At 36.8% G+C, this 16,311-nt stretch overlaps 1 long non-coding RNA gene across 1 annotated transcript in view; it reads right to left on the bottom strand.

Moving 5' to 3' along the window:
- Positions 1 to 15,336, bottom strand: part of LOC131833559 (uncharacterized) — a 103,574-nt gene extending 88,238 nt beyond the window's left edge. Inside the window, exon 1 of the long non-coding RNA XR_009354528.1 lies at positions 15,223 to 15,336. This is a non-coding gene — a long non-coding RNA (uncharacterized LOC131833559). The remainder of the gene's footprint in view (positions 1 to 15,222) is intronic.
- Positions 15,337 to 16,311: the final 975 nt, after the last annotated feature.

Below are 16,311 nucleotides of genomic sequence, written 5' to 3'. Positions count from 1 at the left end.
GGAGCAAAAGTTATACATGAATTTTGGACCATGCAGAGGGCCAGTGCCCCTAATCTTTGCACTCTTAAAGGGTCAGCTGTATATGAAAAGTGAAATGTGTGACAACAATAACATAGCGGTAGGTAAATGGAAGTATTCCGTTGAGTTTTATACTATATATGCATTTAAGCTAGACAGTAATAATTTTAAAATGTATGTTATAAGCCCTGGAGTAACCACTAGAACAGTAAAACAAAGTGATATAGCTAACAAGCCAGTAGTGGAGATAAAATGGAATTTTAAAAAAATTAAATTAACCTAAAAGAAATCAGTAGGAAAAAAACAAAAGAACAAAGATCAGATGGGATAAATGGAAAATAAATAGCAATATGATGAATTTAAATTCAATGATATTGCTAATTACATTAAATATCATGATCTACACAAACTTAAAGGGCAGTGACTGCAGGTAAGATAAAAAAGCAAGACCCAATTAGATGCCATCTATAAGACACAAAAATATTCAGACATAGATAATATTAAAGTTAACGGTTGGGAAAAGAGACACTATAAAAACACTAATCGAACCGAAACTGCACTTTCCATGCTACCCAGAGAGAGTTCCATGCAACATTATTCTGCATCCGTGTTGTAACTTAAAGGGAAATTTCGCAATGTCCAGAGCCCTTATCCTAGAAATGAAGGAGGAGGATGTCCTCAAATTCCTTGCAGCAGGAAGCCACTTATGTGGTACCAATCTTGACTTCCAAATGGAACAGTACCTCCACAAAAGGCAAAGGGATAGTATCTACATCATAATCTGAAAAGAACCTGGGAGAAGCTTCCACTGACATCTCGTGTCAGTATTGCCATTGAAAACCCAGCTGACATCAGTGTCGTATTATCCAGGAATACTGGCCCGTGAGCTGTGCTGGAGTTTGCTGCTGCTCTTGGAGCCAGTCCTCGTGCTGGTTGCCTCACTCCTGGAACCTTCTTCACTAACACAGACCAGGCAGACTTGGACACCTCTAAAGTTTTGTAACATTTGAAAACTATAGTCTGAACTAAGGTACTATCTTTTGACTTCTAAATAAAGTCACTCATTTCGTTTGCTTTGTTAAAATGAAATATGGAGTTAACATAGTATGGGGGGAACAAAAAACAGTTGATAAGCCATTCACATAATGAATGTCTGCTTCTTAGGAAGAAAAATAAGCTCAGACCATAAAAAAGAAGGAAATCCCACCCTTTGTGACAAATGGATGGATCTTGAGGACATTATGCTAACTGAGGTAAGTCAGACAGAGAAAGACAAGTACCCTATGACCTCACTCACATGTGGAATCTAAAGAAACCAAACTCATAGAAACACACCAGATTTGTGGTTGCCAGAGGTGGGAGATAGGGATTAGTGAAGGTTATGAAAGAATTGGTTATAAAATCAATAAGGCCTGTGGATGTAATGTGCAAGCATGGTGACTCAAGTTAACACTGTATCATATTTTTGGAAGTTGTTAAGGGAGCAGATCTTAAAAGTTCTCATCACAGAAAAACAAGTTATAACCAGGTGAATTGATGGGATAGTAAATAAATTTATTATGGTGATCATTTTGTAATATATAGAAATATCAAATAATTACGTTATACATCTAGAACTTATACAATGTTATATATGCCAATTACATCTCAATAAAACTGGAAGAGGGAAAAAAGTCTCAAAGAGATTAAGCAACTTTCATGGGAAATCCAAACTGTAGTTAGCAGAGGTGATAATCTGACCCAGCCTAAGTTTTCTAGAACTGAGCTGGGGCCCTTCCCTCTTCATTAAGCTACCTTCACATGACAAAGATATCTAAAAAGCAGATTGGGGCAATAATAACTTTCAAAAATGAATTTTCTTTAATTTAGGGCATTGAGGGGGGAAATAAATATTTTATGTGTAGAAGCAACATAAGGACATTAAAATTATACAAAATTGGAATAAAACCTCTACTCAGTAATTTGCCCCCAGAAGGTCTTTGAAGAGGTAAACCTCTCCAGGAGTCAGTTTCCTTCTCCCCAAATTGAAGTAATAGTGTATTTCTTGCAAGATTATTATGAAGTTGGGATGTATGTACCATGTATAGCTTCATGTATCTCCTTAACATTAAGTCTAGTATGTATTTTTGCACACTTAGTGAAGTGGAGGTGTTTTCTGTTAAAATATATTTGGGGAATGTGGGTTAAATAAGTTTCTTCACATCAAGACTTCTTATAGCCTTTCAATATAGAATATTTTTAATCTCCAGGAAGGAAAATTTGCGTAAACTATTTCTCATACTTTTTTTTAATCATGAAATCATTTTTTCCATGCTACACAAATTGTAAAACCCTGACTCTTAAAAAGGCACATGCTTTTCCCAATTTTTTTTGTCCAATGCTTTCTAGCCTGTTCTTCTTGAGTGTTCAGACAATTAAAGGTTATAGTTAAAGGCATGAGCTTTATAGTCCAATCCCGGAGTTCAACTTTCTGCCATATCACTTCCTAACCATGTGACCTGGGCTCACTATAACCCTCTGTTTCTGCATCTGTAAAATGAAGATAATAACCTCATGTAAGGGTTATTGTAGAGATTAAATGAGTTCACAAATGTTGAGCATTTGGCATAATGCCTAGCACATCATAAGCACTCAATAATTGTTAGTTATCACCCAGCTTTGGTGTTTTGAGTTAGGAAGAAGGCTGCAGTTCAAAGTAGCCACAAAGAGAAATTGAACTGATTACTGCTGTTCAAATAAGCAATGACTCTTCCCCTGAATACGTGGGTACCTGCCTGCTGACCGCACCCCATTTGTTGCATGCTTGGGGTATGCCTGGGCAGGAGAACCAGCACATTCACAACTACCTTAAGCATGAAGAAAAAATTTCATGCCTGTGGGGCTACCCAGTTACCTTCTAGCCAGGATGTGACCTTCATGGTCTCCATGATGACACGATACTATTGGATAGACTTTGCTTTCTAGCTAACTGGAGGGAGTTCAGAGGAGGGCAACCAAGTTAATAAAAGGTTTGGAAATGAAACCCTATGAGAAAAGATGAAAAACCTGGGCATGTTCAGTCTGGAGAACAGGCAAAGCAGCAACATAGGTGCACCATGTCATGGAGAAGACAGATTCAATATTCTCGGCTATGAATGAGGTTACCACAGATGACATGGGGTTTAGATTTGCCCAGAATCATTGTGGAGAAAATGAATGCACATCACAATGAAAAGTTAGACAATATAGGAGATGCCTAGGATGACTATTAAATTATTTTGAAGAAGAATGTTTAGGACCACTGTAATTGCCCAACTAGTCTCTTAGAGTAAATTAAAGATAAACCAACCACACAGAACGGGAAAGATTGACCAGATGTGGCAGGCAGGTTTATTTGGTTTTAAACAACACCTCATTTGGCCAACATTTTACAGAAGAGTATTTTAGTAGGACATGAGGTCGTTTAAGTATGGAGTTTGAAAGCAGAAAGCAATTGAGGCAGCTCTTAGAGGTCCAGGTAACAGGAATCAATGGACAATGTCTTCAGAGTGTCAATTAATTCAAGATTCAAAGTCCACAAAGAAAGTCTGGTTGGCTTAGTCTAGTCATATATCCATCCCTTTCTTACACTAGAACAGAGACTTTGACAATTATACCAAGAGAGAGGTACGAAAATTAATGATGTTACCAAAATAAGATAAAATAAATGCTAGGTAGAAAAAACAAACAAAAAAAGCCCACTCTATTCTGTGAATTCATAGTAAAGCTAATAACTATCATTTACTGAGTACTTAATATAAAATGTGAGAACAATGAGTCTTAGAGGGCTTTAAAAGAACTTGGCTAAAGTCATGGAGCTATTAATTGGTGGAGGAGGAGCTCAATTTTTAAATTAATACACCATACTCCTTTCCTTTTCAGCCTTTTCATAATCTCTATCATCACTGCTACTCCTTAAAGGAGCTGTGATCCCATGAGCCTGAGGTCATGACCAAGAGTCAGAATCTCAACCGACTGAGCCACCCAGGTGTCCCCAAGCCAATTGTTTTAAAAGGAGTGGTATGAAGTGATGTCTCTTTCTATATTGTCCTGCACAACCAGGCTATAACTCTCTTGTGGGTAGGAGCTATGTCCCACTTCTGCTTCTTTGTAGTCAGTGCAAACATTGGGCCTTTAATTATGTGGATAAAAGCAAGTAAAATGAAGATAGGATTATGACTTTGGCTTTAATAGTTTTCAATCCAGGTTAAGCCTCCCACTTTTGTGGCCTATAATCTTTTTCTTTCTTTCTTTCCTTCTTTTTCTTAAAATTTTTAGAGAGAGAGAGTGAGCAAGTTGGGTAGAGGGGCAGAAGGAGAGGGAGAAAGAATCTCATGCAGACTGTGCTGAGCGCAGAGCCCAACTTGGGTCCTGATACCCAATCCCGAGACCATGACCTGAGCTGAAATCAAGATTCAGATGCCCAACCAACTGAGCCACCCAGGTGCCCCTCGTGGCCTATAATCTTAAAGATTCAGATTCTATGCAATCAAATCAAATTTTTTTAACTGAAAAGTTAAAAAAAAAAAAAAAAAAAAGCATTCTGTATATGGAACCAAGAAGTAGTGCTGTGTTATTAAACCTCAGCATTAGGAAAACTAGAAAAAGGAAACACTGTCCAATCTAGCTTAATGGTTAGATCATAGACTTCAGAATTAACCAGATCTGGGCTCAAATCCCAGCTCAGCTACTTGTTAGCTGTATGTCCTTTTGCAAATAACCCTCTAAACTTCAGGTCCTTCATTAGCAAATACAAGGCCTATCAAAATTGTAGAGAAGATTACATGGGATTATGTGTGTGGAGCCCTTGGCTTGGTCCTTCCCCCCAGTAAGGCTCAGCAAATATTATTTTGTTATTTCAATACTTTGATACATATCTTTTTACTCCTACTATAATTGTGTGCCTGGTGGCTGGGGTTGGGTTGGGTTTGATTTTAACATTACTGAATAATATTAGAGGTTCTAGGCTAAAATTCTTGTACATGATATAATTTTTGAAAAGACAGCTAATCTAGTTCATATCTAGTTATTTTACACCAAGATATACTTACTGTTGTCACTGAAAATTATGTCTAATAATTTTCCCATCTTATATTTGAGCAATTTTATTATAATATAATTTAATACACTTTTTTTCATTATCTTTCCTGGGCCAAGCAATGCAATAAGAACTAGGAATAAACCTTTTAGTTGCTGGGAGCCCAGAAGTAACAATAAGCAGCAAACAGTGGGGAAAAAATTGTCAAAAAGTTAGAAGAAAATTTATTCTATAACTCAGTTATATGAAGATTAATAAGATGAAAGAAAAAAAAGATGTGAAAAATGGTGTAGAAAAATTTTTATGTAATATGTTATAATACGGACCAAATACATAGCTTAAATTCCGGAAGAAAATACAACAAATGGACAAAAAGCTAACATAAAAACCTACAGAAGAACTTTGACCTGACCATGGGTAGATTTAGAATTTGGATTTTTAGATTTAAAAAATTTATAAAGTATGTGGCAAAATTAATGCAGTGACTTAACTAGGTCAACATTTTAAATTTCAAAGGAGAAGGAAAATCCCACAAGCCTGATGTGAAGAAATAAACAAAACCAGTTTCTTAAGAAAGGGAAACTTTCCAGTTATCATTGTTTTCATCCCTACAACAGTAAATTCCCAAATTCTGGGCTCATCCCTACTGTTTCTAAGGTATAAAATCAATAGCAAGACTATTCTTGGGAATATAAGGATAAAGAAAGGCAAGAAATCATTTGCCTTCTCTGATATTTTTAATTGAAAATACATACCAGCTGGCCTAGAAATTAATAAAAAGAACAAAGTCTAAAAGTACTTAGTAAACTTAATACAAATGTCTAGTAAGAGCATAAATAAATGATTATTAGAGCATAATAAAAATAAGGGCAGTAAGTCAACAGAGTAGGGAGAAAGAGAAAATCCAAATATGTTAAATTTTTATTTTATACAGGGACATTAATAGTGTTACATAAATAGTTTTTTAAGGATATCACATACTGGGATGTGGGTGGCTCAGTAGGTTAAGGGTCTGCTTTTGGCTCAGGTCATGATCTCAGTGTCCTGGGATGAAGCCCTGCAGTGAGTGTCATTGGGCTTCCTGGTCAACAGGGAGTCTGCTTCTCCCTCTCTCTTTGCCCCTCCCCCCTACTCAGCTTTCTCTCTCTCTCTCCTCTCAGATGAATAAAATCTTAAAAATAAATAAATTAAAGATATAAAATATTAATACATGATGAGCTAACATTCAAACCAAAGGAAAAATGGATTACTCAACTTCTGGTTAAGACTACCAGCTAACCAGGGATGCCTGGGTGGCTCAGTGGGTTAAGCCGCTGCTTTCAGCTCAGGTCATGATCCCGGGGTCCTGGGATCAAGTCCCACATTGGGCTTCTTGCTCGGCGGGGAGCCTGCCTCTCTCTTCACCTCTCTCTCCACCTCTGCCTGCCTCTCTGCCTGCTTGTGTGCTTTCTCTCCCTCTTTCTGACCAAAAAAAAAAAAAAAAAGACTACCAGCTAACCAAAGAGAGAAAATACAAAGTTAAATTATTATAAAATACAGACACCAAAATGAATCCCAGATGGCCTAAAAATTGACATGCAAAAAACAAAATTATAATTATACTGGAATAAAATATAAGTGGCTATATGTTCTTAGGAGAGAAAAACTTTTCAATGAGTGACATCAAAGACAAAAGTATAAATGAAAAGGCTGATAAGTACGACTATAAAATTTTTTTTTCTGTTCTTAAAAGAAAGTCCATGTAAAAAAATGAAAGACAGTAAACCAGGGGAAATTATTTGCAGAGGAAATGCCAGAGGTTAGTAGATTTAATATATAGAAATCTTATAAATCAGTACAAAATGACAAATATCTCAATTAAAGCACACACACAGACACACACAAAAGGTATAGTTGAACAATTGACAAAAAGAAGACATACAAATGTTTAGTCAATATAGAAAAAAATTTCCAATCTGATAATATTTAAAAGCAAGCTAAATAAGAGTATGTTGACACGTTCAAAGTGAAAACAACAAATGAGGAAATTTTAATGGTGTTTATTTTAAAAACTCAGGACACAAAACAGATGCTTATTTCTGAAAATAAGCATCAACTTGACACTGTGGAGGACATTAAGATCAGAATATTGCTTCATTATTTCGTTCTACTATTAATAGTTGCTTCTGTTCTGTTGCTTCGTTCTCCTTAACATGCAAAACCTATAACCATTTAGATACTTTAAAATATGATTCACTGTAACTCCAATGAAATTCAAGCTATACACCCTTAAAAGTCAATATAATTAGAAAATTAGTTTATGTGTATAAGTTACACCTTTGCAAATTAATACCCTGACTTGACTAGTTTAGGGCAAACCAAATTGTGCTATATAGTGGTGTCTTTTCCTTTTAAAAGTTTTCATTTGGTAAAGGCAATTCAAAATGTTTTGCATATATTTTAGTTCCCTTTTCAGAAAGAAGATTTTAAAAAAACCCATTCCAAGACTCCACCCAGCCCCTATAAGCCCCAGGCCATGGTTGCAAAATCTGAAGAAATTTACCATCTCTAGTTTGGATTAATCTCCAGCCAGATTAATTAATTTCTCCCTTAAAGGACTCAGGAACTCCTGCCTAGCCTTGGCTCCTGGCCAGTTGGAGGATCCTGGGAAGGCAGGGTCAGAACCAAGACTAACCTAATGAAACATACATACTCTGATGTAGGCTCAGAAAAGCAGGCTCAGGTGTCCCTAGGATCACTTGAAAGTGACTAGGCTTCTCTAAGAATCCTATAAACCTAAGGCATTTGAATCTAGTATACACAAGACCCACTTATTTGTAGATTTAATACTCAAAGGATTGGATGAGTTCGCATTGCCTTTAGAAAGTGAAAGTAAGGGCGCCTGTGTGGCTCAGTGGGTTAAGCCTCTGCCTTCGGCTCACGTCATGATCTCAGGGTCCTGGGATCAAGGCCAGCATCAGGCTCTCTGCTCGGCGGGGAGCCTGCTTCCTCTCTCTCTCTCTCTCTCTCTGCCTGCCTCTCTGCCTACTTGTGATCTGTCAAATAAATGAATTTTTTTAAAAATCATTTTAAAAAAAAGAAAGTGAAAGGAAGAGCTGAAGATTGCTGAATACCTTAGCTTTAGAATCTAAGGATGAAAGAGCAAAAAGAGCAGGCTTTAATGGATAGTAGACAAAAGTCCATTATAACAAACCTGTGAAATCTGACCAATAACTTCATGAGAGGATCATTTTATGATGACAGATATATTGCTGAAAATAATGTGCAGCTTATGGACCTGGAGAGAAGGGAACCACCCTCAGGAATTAATTATAAATTAGGGAAACAAAATTTGAAGGGAAAGAGAGATTTTACCTTCAGACAGCTCTCCTATTTTATTTTTCCTAATGGCAGCCCCAGATCTTCCCTTTTTCAGGGGCAGGGGGTAGTTAGGTACTGTTTTGTTTTGCTGGATTGTTTGGGATATATTATTGTTGCTGTTATTGTCATTATTATTATTCTTTCCTTGTGGGGATGGTTAGAGGTTAGAATGCTTAATGGGCGAAAAGGGAAAGAAAGTTGAGAAGTACTTACTGCTCAATGGCAGGACATAAGGTCTATTAAGCTGTATGTTGCAATAAGTTTTTCAGCCTTTCTCTTCAGTGCCAACTGTCAACAATTAGTTAACTTTATTATACAGACTGGCAGGCACATGGAGGGAGACTAATAAAAATATTTGTTGAGTTTATTATGGAGAGAATGCTTCAGTTACTTTCCAAAAACCACTGCTATCATAGACCAATGTCTGTCAGGTCTTATAAACAGCTTTACAACAAAGAATGTTTTCTTTTAAAGGGATCTATTGTCATGGGACTTTATCTATCTGAAAAACCATAGATTTATCAGTGAAGAATGTGAGAATGTGAAGCTTGTGACTTGTTATCCAGAAGAAATCATTTAAAAGATGTCTTTAAATGTATCTAAATAATAAGGTTAGTTTCAAGAGAATAATGGAAAATGTACAACTCAACAATTAGTAAGCCTTTTTGTTTTTCATTACTTGAAACTATCTAAAGCTTAGAAGACACAAACAATTTTAAGAACTTGGTTAATTTTCTTAAATGTTTATTCAGGCTTATAAAACATCTTTATATAACGTACATATACACATACACACACGAAAACATACACACATAGTCTAATGGCTGCTCTTGGAAATTGAAGAATGTAAAAAACAATCTTGTAAGTCATTTACCAAATAATAGGATCAGTGATCAATTTTCTGATTTCTTTTCAGTTGGGTCTAGTTTTTGTTCTTTTCTTTTTTCAATAGTGCGGCTACCTGCCTAGGAATCCAAGGCAGCCATTTCAATGATGGAAAAAACTAACAGTGACAAATCAGTCAATCCCAGAAGAATCTTCGCATCGTCCCTCAGAGGTTTACTCCTTTGCTGTAAGATAATAAATCCATTGTAGTGGACCATATCTGTCCATTGGCCTTACTCAGGTGGCTATAATGCTTTTAACACAATAATTCTTATTAAACTAACATGTTTTGATCTTTGAGGTACTAAGGCAATAAGGTGTTAGCAACTGAACATAAAGCCCCATTGCTTTTATTAAAGAAATCAAAGATAACAGTGTACTTTAATAGATGCCCTCTACAAAAAGGAAGATGCATCCTTTGAAAAAAAAATCTATTTTCTGAGGGATTGAGGCACTTTTCTTGTGAGCTAGCCACTAGAGGGCATCATGATGCTATACACTTAAAAAATACTTTGATTATTGATTACTCCTGAATTGATTACTCTCAAAACACTGTTCTTCATGCCCACAACTCTCATTTAAATGGATATAAGTGAAGTTGTAAAGAAATAAATTCATCTATCCTCCATTAAATCTTAAGAACATCTGACAGAACTGAGACAAAGACTAAAACTGTATTACAAATCTACTCTGTTACAACTGAAAGAATGCATCTCAGAGAATAGTGGATGCGGCCAACAGAAAATGGAACAGTTCAATATGATTCTTGAAAGTAAGTAAAAGTCTTAAAAATTCATTCCCTGTTCCACCATGTTTTCATCATAAGTATTATAGCCAAGAACCAACATTCCAATAGTTGCTACTTGGAAGACAGTCATGTTCAAAGTTCCACATGTATTTCTTTTTCTTTTTTTTTTTTTTTTAACATGTACTTCTTAAGGCGATTGCTACTTCTTCATATAAGACCTCTGGATATCAGCCAATGGTTCATCTTTAACCTTCCAGTTTGACAGAAATAGTTGGAAGTTGCTAAAACTTGGGGTTGAATTCAGTTAATATCTGGCTTCCTTGATTTCTTTCACATAAGTTTCATGAAAACATTTTGCTACAGATGGTCCGGTTACATTACTCTTTATGATCCATGAATAGATTTAACTTTAACATGTACTATAACAAATTATTTTACCTAAATGTAATTATTTCTCAAGAAACATGTACTACACAGTGACCATCATCCTCATTGGGGAAAAACTGAGAGCACTTCCCCTAAGGTCAGAAACATGACAGGGGTGTCCACTCTCACCACTGTTGTTCAGCATAGTAGTGGAAGTCCTAGCCTAAGCAATCAGACAACAAAAAGAAATAAAAGGCATTTGAATTGGCAAAGAAGAAGCCAAACTTTCACTCTTCACAGATGACATGATACTCTTGAAGAAAGCCCAAAAGACTCCACAAAAATTGCTGGAACTCGATATAGAAATTCAGCAACATTGCAGGATATAAAATCAATGCACAGAGTCAGTTGCATTTCTATACACAAGAGAGGCAGAAGAAAGAGAAATAAAGGAATCAATCCCATTTACAATTGCATGTAAAAATATAAGATAACTAGGAATAAACCTAACAAAAGGGGGTAAAGAATCTGTACTCTGAAAACTATAAAACTTTTATGAAAGGAAATGAGGAAGACACAAAGAAATGGAAAAACATTCCATGCTCATGAATTAAAAGAACAAATATTGTTAAAACATCTATGCTACCTAGAGCAATCTACACATTCAATACAATTCCTATCAAAATACCATCATCATTTTTCATAGAGCTAGAACAAACAATGCTAAAATTTGCATGGAACCAGAAAAGACCCTGAACAGCCAAACTAATGTTGAAAAAGAAAACCAAGCTGAGGCATCACAGTTCTGGACTTCACGCTGTATTACAAAACTGTCATCATCAAGATGGTATCAAGTATGGTAGTGGCATAAAAACAGACACATAGATCAATGGAACAGAAAAAAGAACCCAGAAATGGACCCTCAACTCTATGGTCAACTAATCTTTGACAAGCAGGAAAAATATCCAATGGAAAGAAGACAGTCTTTTCAACAAGTGGTGATGGGAAAATTGAACAGCCACATACAGGAGAATAAAATTGAACCACTTGCTTACAGCACACACAAAAATAAACTCAAAATGAATGAAAGACCTAAATGTGAGATAGGAATCCATCAAAATCCTAGAAGAGAACATAGGCAGCATCTCTTTGACCTCAGCCACAGCAACTTCTTGTTAGACACGTCTTCAAAGGAAAGGGAAACAAAAACAAAAATGAACTATCAGGACTTCATCAAGATAAAAAGCTTTTGCACAACAAAGGAAGCAGACAACAAAACTAAAAGGCAACCTACAGAATGGGAGAAGATATCTACAAATGACATATCAGATAAAGGACTAGTATGCAAATTCCATAAAGAACTTATATTCAACATCCAAAAAACAAAAAATACAGTCCAGAAATGGACAGAAGACATGAACGGACATTTCTCCAAAGAAGACATACAAATGGCCAACAGACACATGAAAAAATGCTCCATATCACTTGGCATCAGTGAAATCCAAATCAAAACCACAATGGGATGCCACCTCATACTGGTCAGAATGGCTAAAATTAACAAGTCAGGAAATGACAGATGTTGGTGAGGATGTGGAGAAAGGGGAACCCTCTTACAGTGTTGGTAGGAATGCAAACTGGTGCAGCCACTCTGGAAAACAATATGGAGGTTCATCAAAAAAGTTAAAAGTAGAGCTATCCTATGACCTAGCAATTGCACTCCTAGGAATTTATTCAAAGGATACAAAAATCATGATCCAAAGGGACACCTGTACCCTAATATTTATAGCAGCAATATCCACAATAGCCAAAATATAGAAAGAGCCCAGATGTCCATTGACAGATGAATGGATAGAGAAGAGGTAGCATATATATATATAGATATAAATATCTACATGTATTGATCTACACACATGCACACACACACAGGAATATTACTTGGCCACCAAGAACAAAATCTTACCATATGCAAGGACGTGGATGGAACGAGAGGATATTATGCTGAGAAACATAAATTAATTAGAGAAAGACAAATACCACATGATTTCATTCATATGTGGAATTTAAGAAACAAAACAGATGAATATGGGGAAGGGAAGGAAAAATAAAATGAGATAAAAATTGAGAGGACGTCAAACCATGAGATGCTGAACTCTAAGAAACAATCTGAGGGTTCCTGGCAGAGAGGTGGGGGGATGGGGTAACGGGGTGATAGGCATTAAGGAGCCACTTGAGGTAACAGGCACTGGGTATTATATGCAACAGATGAATCGTTAAATCCTACCCCTGAAACTAAAAAGAAAAGAAATGAAATGAAAGGGAAGGAAAGGAAAGAAAAAGAAAAAGGGTTAATGCCACTTTAACTATGTTTTGTTTATTTCTTTGATTAATAAGCTTCATTTTTTAGAGGAGTTTTTGGTTTATAACAAAACTGAGTAGAAAATACAGACTCATATATCCTGTACAACCTCCCACACATGTACAACCTCCCCAACTAGCAACCTCCTGTATTACAGCAGTACATTTGTTATACACGATGAACCTACACTGACATATCATTAATGCTCAAAGTCCATAGATTACATAATGGTCACTCTTGGTGAAACAATGGGTTTGACAAATGTTTAATAACATAGACCCACCACTGTAGTATCATACAGAATAGTTTCACTGTTCTAAAAATCCTTTGTGCTCCACTGATTCATCTCTCCCCTGTAACTCCTAACCCCTAACCCCTGGCAAACACTGATCTTTTTACTTCTCTGAAGTTTTGCCTTTTCCAGGATGTTATATATTTGGAATGATACAGTACACAGCCTTTTTTAATTATTCTCTTTCACTTAGTAATATGCACTTAATTTTCCCTTGTGTCCTTTCATGGCTTCATAGTCAACCTCTTTTGGTGCTGAATAATATTCCATTGCCTGGATGCGCTACAATTTATCTATCTATTGGTTACCTCCAATTTGTGTCAGTTTTGAATAAAGCTGCTATAAACTTTTGTACACAGGCTTTTATGTGGACATAAGTGTTCAACTCATTTGGGTATTTTGTTTTGTTTTTAGCCAATCTGAACTCTTTGAACAATGCTTCCTTAGGGTAGCTAATGCTTGGCCATTTTATTCTGTTGACTCATAGAAAGCCATGTGGCATCAGAACTGGGAGAGAATTTGGCTGCCTAATCCAATCACTCATTCTATACTTTAGGAAATTGAGGCACATACATGTGAGCTCCTTGTTATCCTGTTCTTTTTAAAAGTCAAATATTCCTGGTTCTGGTTTTTTGTTTTGCTTTGAGATGTTTCTAAAATGCAGCCACATTATGGAGCACCTGGGTGGCTCAGTTGGTTAAGCGACCGACTCTTGGTTTTGGCTAATGTCATGATCTCAAGCTTGTGAGTCAAGCCTTGCATTGGGCTCCATGCAAGGAGACTTGAGATTCTTTTCCTTTCCATCTTCCCCTGCCTACACTTTTGTGCTCTCTATTTAAAAATAAAATAAAATAATAAAATCTAAAAAGTGAAATAAAACCAAAATTAATAAAAAAATATTTTTATTTTTTAATAAAATAATAAAATAAAAGCCACATTACTTTTTGAATGACTGGTAAATCTTAAAGATCTCTTGTCCATTGGGTTCAATCTCAGAAACACTGTTTTAATAGTAAGAGTTTTGGTTAAAAGATTATTCCAAGTTAGTGGTTCTACTTCAGTGCTGCAGCAGACCACTCCCAGCTGCTCAACAGGCCACCAGTCTCCCCCGCCTCCAAACAACCATCAAGGCAAGGCACTGTCCTCCAATCTGGAATATCAGCCAGGGAAGTGTAACTAGATTCTAAGTGAAAACTCCCCTGTTACCTCCCGTTCAACTGAGGTCCCAAAGCTGATAGTCATAGATGACAACTATTCTCACCTTCTGAAGAGAGATGTTAAACCACCTCTGCAGAGCTTGCCAAAGAAGTGGCCTTTACCTCAACCTCATCAGAAGAGAATGACAGTGTGGATTTCTTTGAAGGGCACTGTTGGAGGAGAATATGGTATTTCCCTCAATTCAAGAAAAATGAAAAGAGCCTTTACAAGAACCATTTGTAGAGAGTGTGGGTCTTGTCAGGAAGGGATATTGACATTTTATCCAGCTCAAACACTCTTCCTATCCCTTTCTTATATGCTCTCCAAACAGAGATCCAGGACAGAGCTTGATTGGTTATGGAGTTCTTGGGAAAACTTGGCCTGCGTTTCCTGCAATACAGAGACTGGTATCCATCCTTACCTGGAAAAATCTAAACAACAGAAAAATCTGTGTGGGTGCCCTATCAGTTGGAGAAAATGGGCTGGCATGGCAAGCAGTCAGCCAGATGACCATCCCCTGCTCTAGGAATAGTAATGCTGAAGGTCTTCTGCAGACGAGAGGAGTAGTCTCATCATGAACCCACAAAAGCACCTGCTGCATTAGTCAATACTAGAGTTTGCAAAATCTTAGGAAGAACTGAAGGAGCAAACCTTCTGGGATGATGTGTAGAATGATACAGAACTGACCCAGGAGGGGAACAAACACCTCTGAGGCCATCACTTAAACTGGAAGTGAGAGCCAGAGCCACCACTACTTTTTTACACACAAGAATGTGGAGATGGACACTGGAACACTACAGTAGGAAAGCTTCCTGTTTCCACCATCTTACTTCTTAGAAACCATAGCCCAAAACCTCAAAAAGGTGACCCCCACCTCATTCCTGCCTTCCAAATCTGATAAGTAAATACAAATGACAGAAATGAATTCACATCAAGAAGCGTACCTGCAAAGGATTCTGGAAAGTTTAGTTTTCATGCATCCAACCTTTCTTACTAAAAGTGACAGAAGAGGAGGTTGAGGTTGATGGGCACATCCACAGTACCAAAGACAGTACCCTATGAGAGAAAGAAGCCATAATTGGTTCCTGCTATACAGAGAACCTCATTGCCATATTATAAGAGCAATGGCCAAGTTTTCTTTTCTCTTTATGTCACCTCATATTCTCCTTTCTCTTTTCTAGCCTGGAGGAACCAGAAGTAGAACATAGCTGGAAATAGTGGGCAAGGTGAAGAAATAGTTAAGAGTCAGTATCTATTTCTTGCATTGCAAGTTTCTGAGACTGGGTTGAATCTGAGTGATGTAGAGAGGGAAAAGCTTTGAAATGGTGTGAAACCCAAGTTTTAACATCAAAGTCTACATCTTTAATTGCTGAAAACATGACTGTTCGTTAATATCAGAAGGCAGAGGTGATGTTTCATATGTTAACCAGCAAGGATAGCATGGACATTAACCAGTCAGGATGCACAGTAGTCATAAGTATGTGGTATAACTCCATTAGACACTGTTCAGGCTGGACATTGGCCCAGCCTGAAAGTGCCCCAAACTGAAGAGGGATCTTCCAAAGATACTGTTTAGGGAAAGAAAAAATGATATCTACCAGAACAGATGTAAAAGTTTGGTGTGAGGAAAATATAGTATTGTTTCCTATTTGTACAATACCATGTTCAACTAACTTGACCAACTAGTTGCAATAGATTTTTCACTTGGGTTAATCCTGTTGATCACTTTATTGCCCTGTAGCAGTCATTCATAGCTGGAATTTAACAAAGAAGTACCAGATTTTCCTTCTTGATTCTGAGTTTAAAGAGTCAGGTCACTGTATGTCCCCAGAACTCACTTGCCATCTAACTTATTTCTCTGTCAGTGCTTCTAAAAACCAATCAGTTCACCAGGGGGCTTGTCTGCCTATCTCAATCCTAATATTCTTTCTTTGATATAAGTGGAACCTATCCGAGGGTAATGGTGAATGATTACAAGAACAGAGTATACAGATACCTAATATTTCCATTTGTGAAACTTACATGGGCCTCAG

Source organism: Mustela lutreola, chromosome 6, assembly GCF_030435805.1.
Source record: "Mustela lutreola isolate mMusLut2 chromosome 6, mMusLut2.pri, whole genome shotgun sequence".
Taxonomy (NCBI): domain Eukaryota; kingdom Metazoa; phylum Chordata; class Mammalia; order Carnivora; family Mustelidae; genus Mustela; species Mustela lutreola.
The sequence above is the reverse complement of the archived record's forward strand: the minus strand, read 5'-3'. Positions and strand labels throughout refer to the sequence as shown.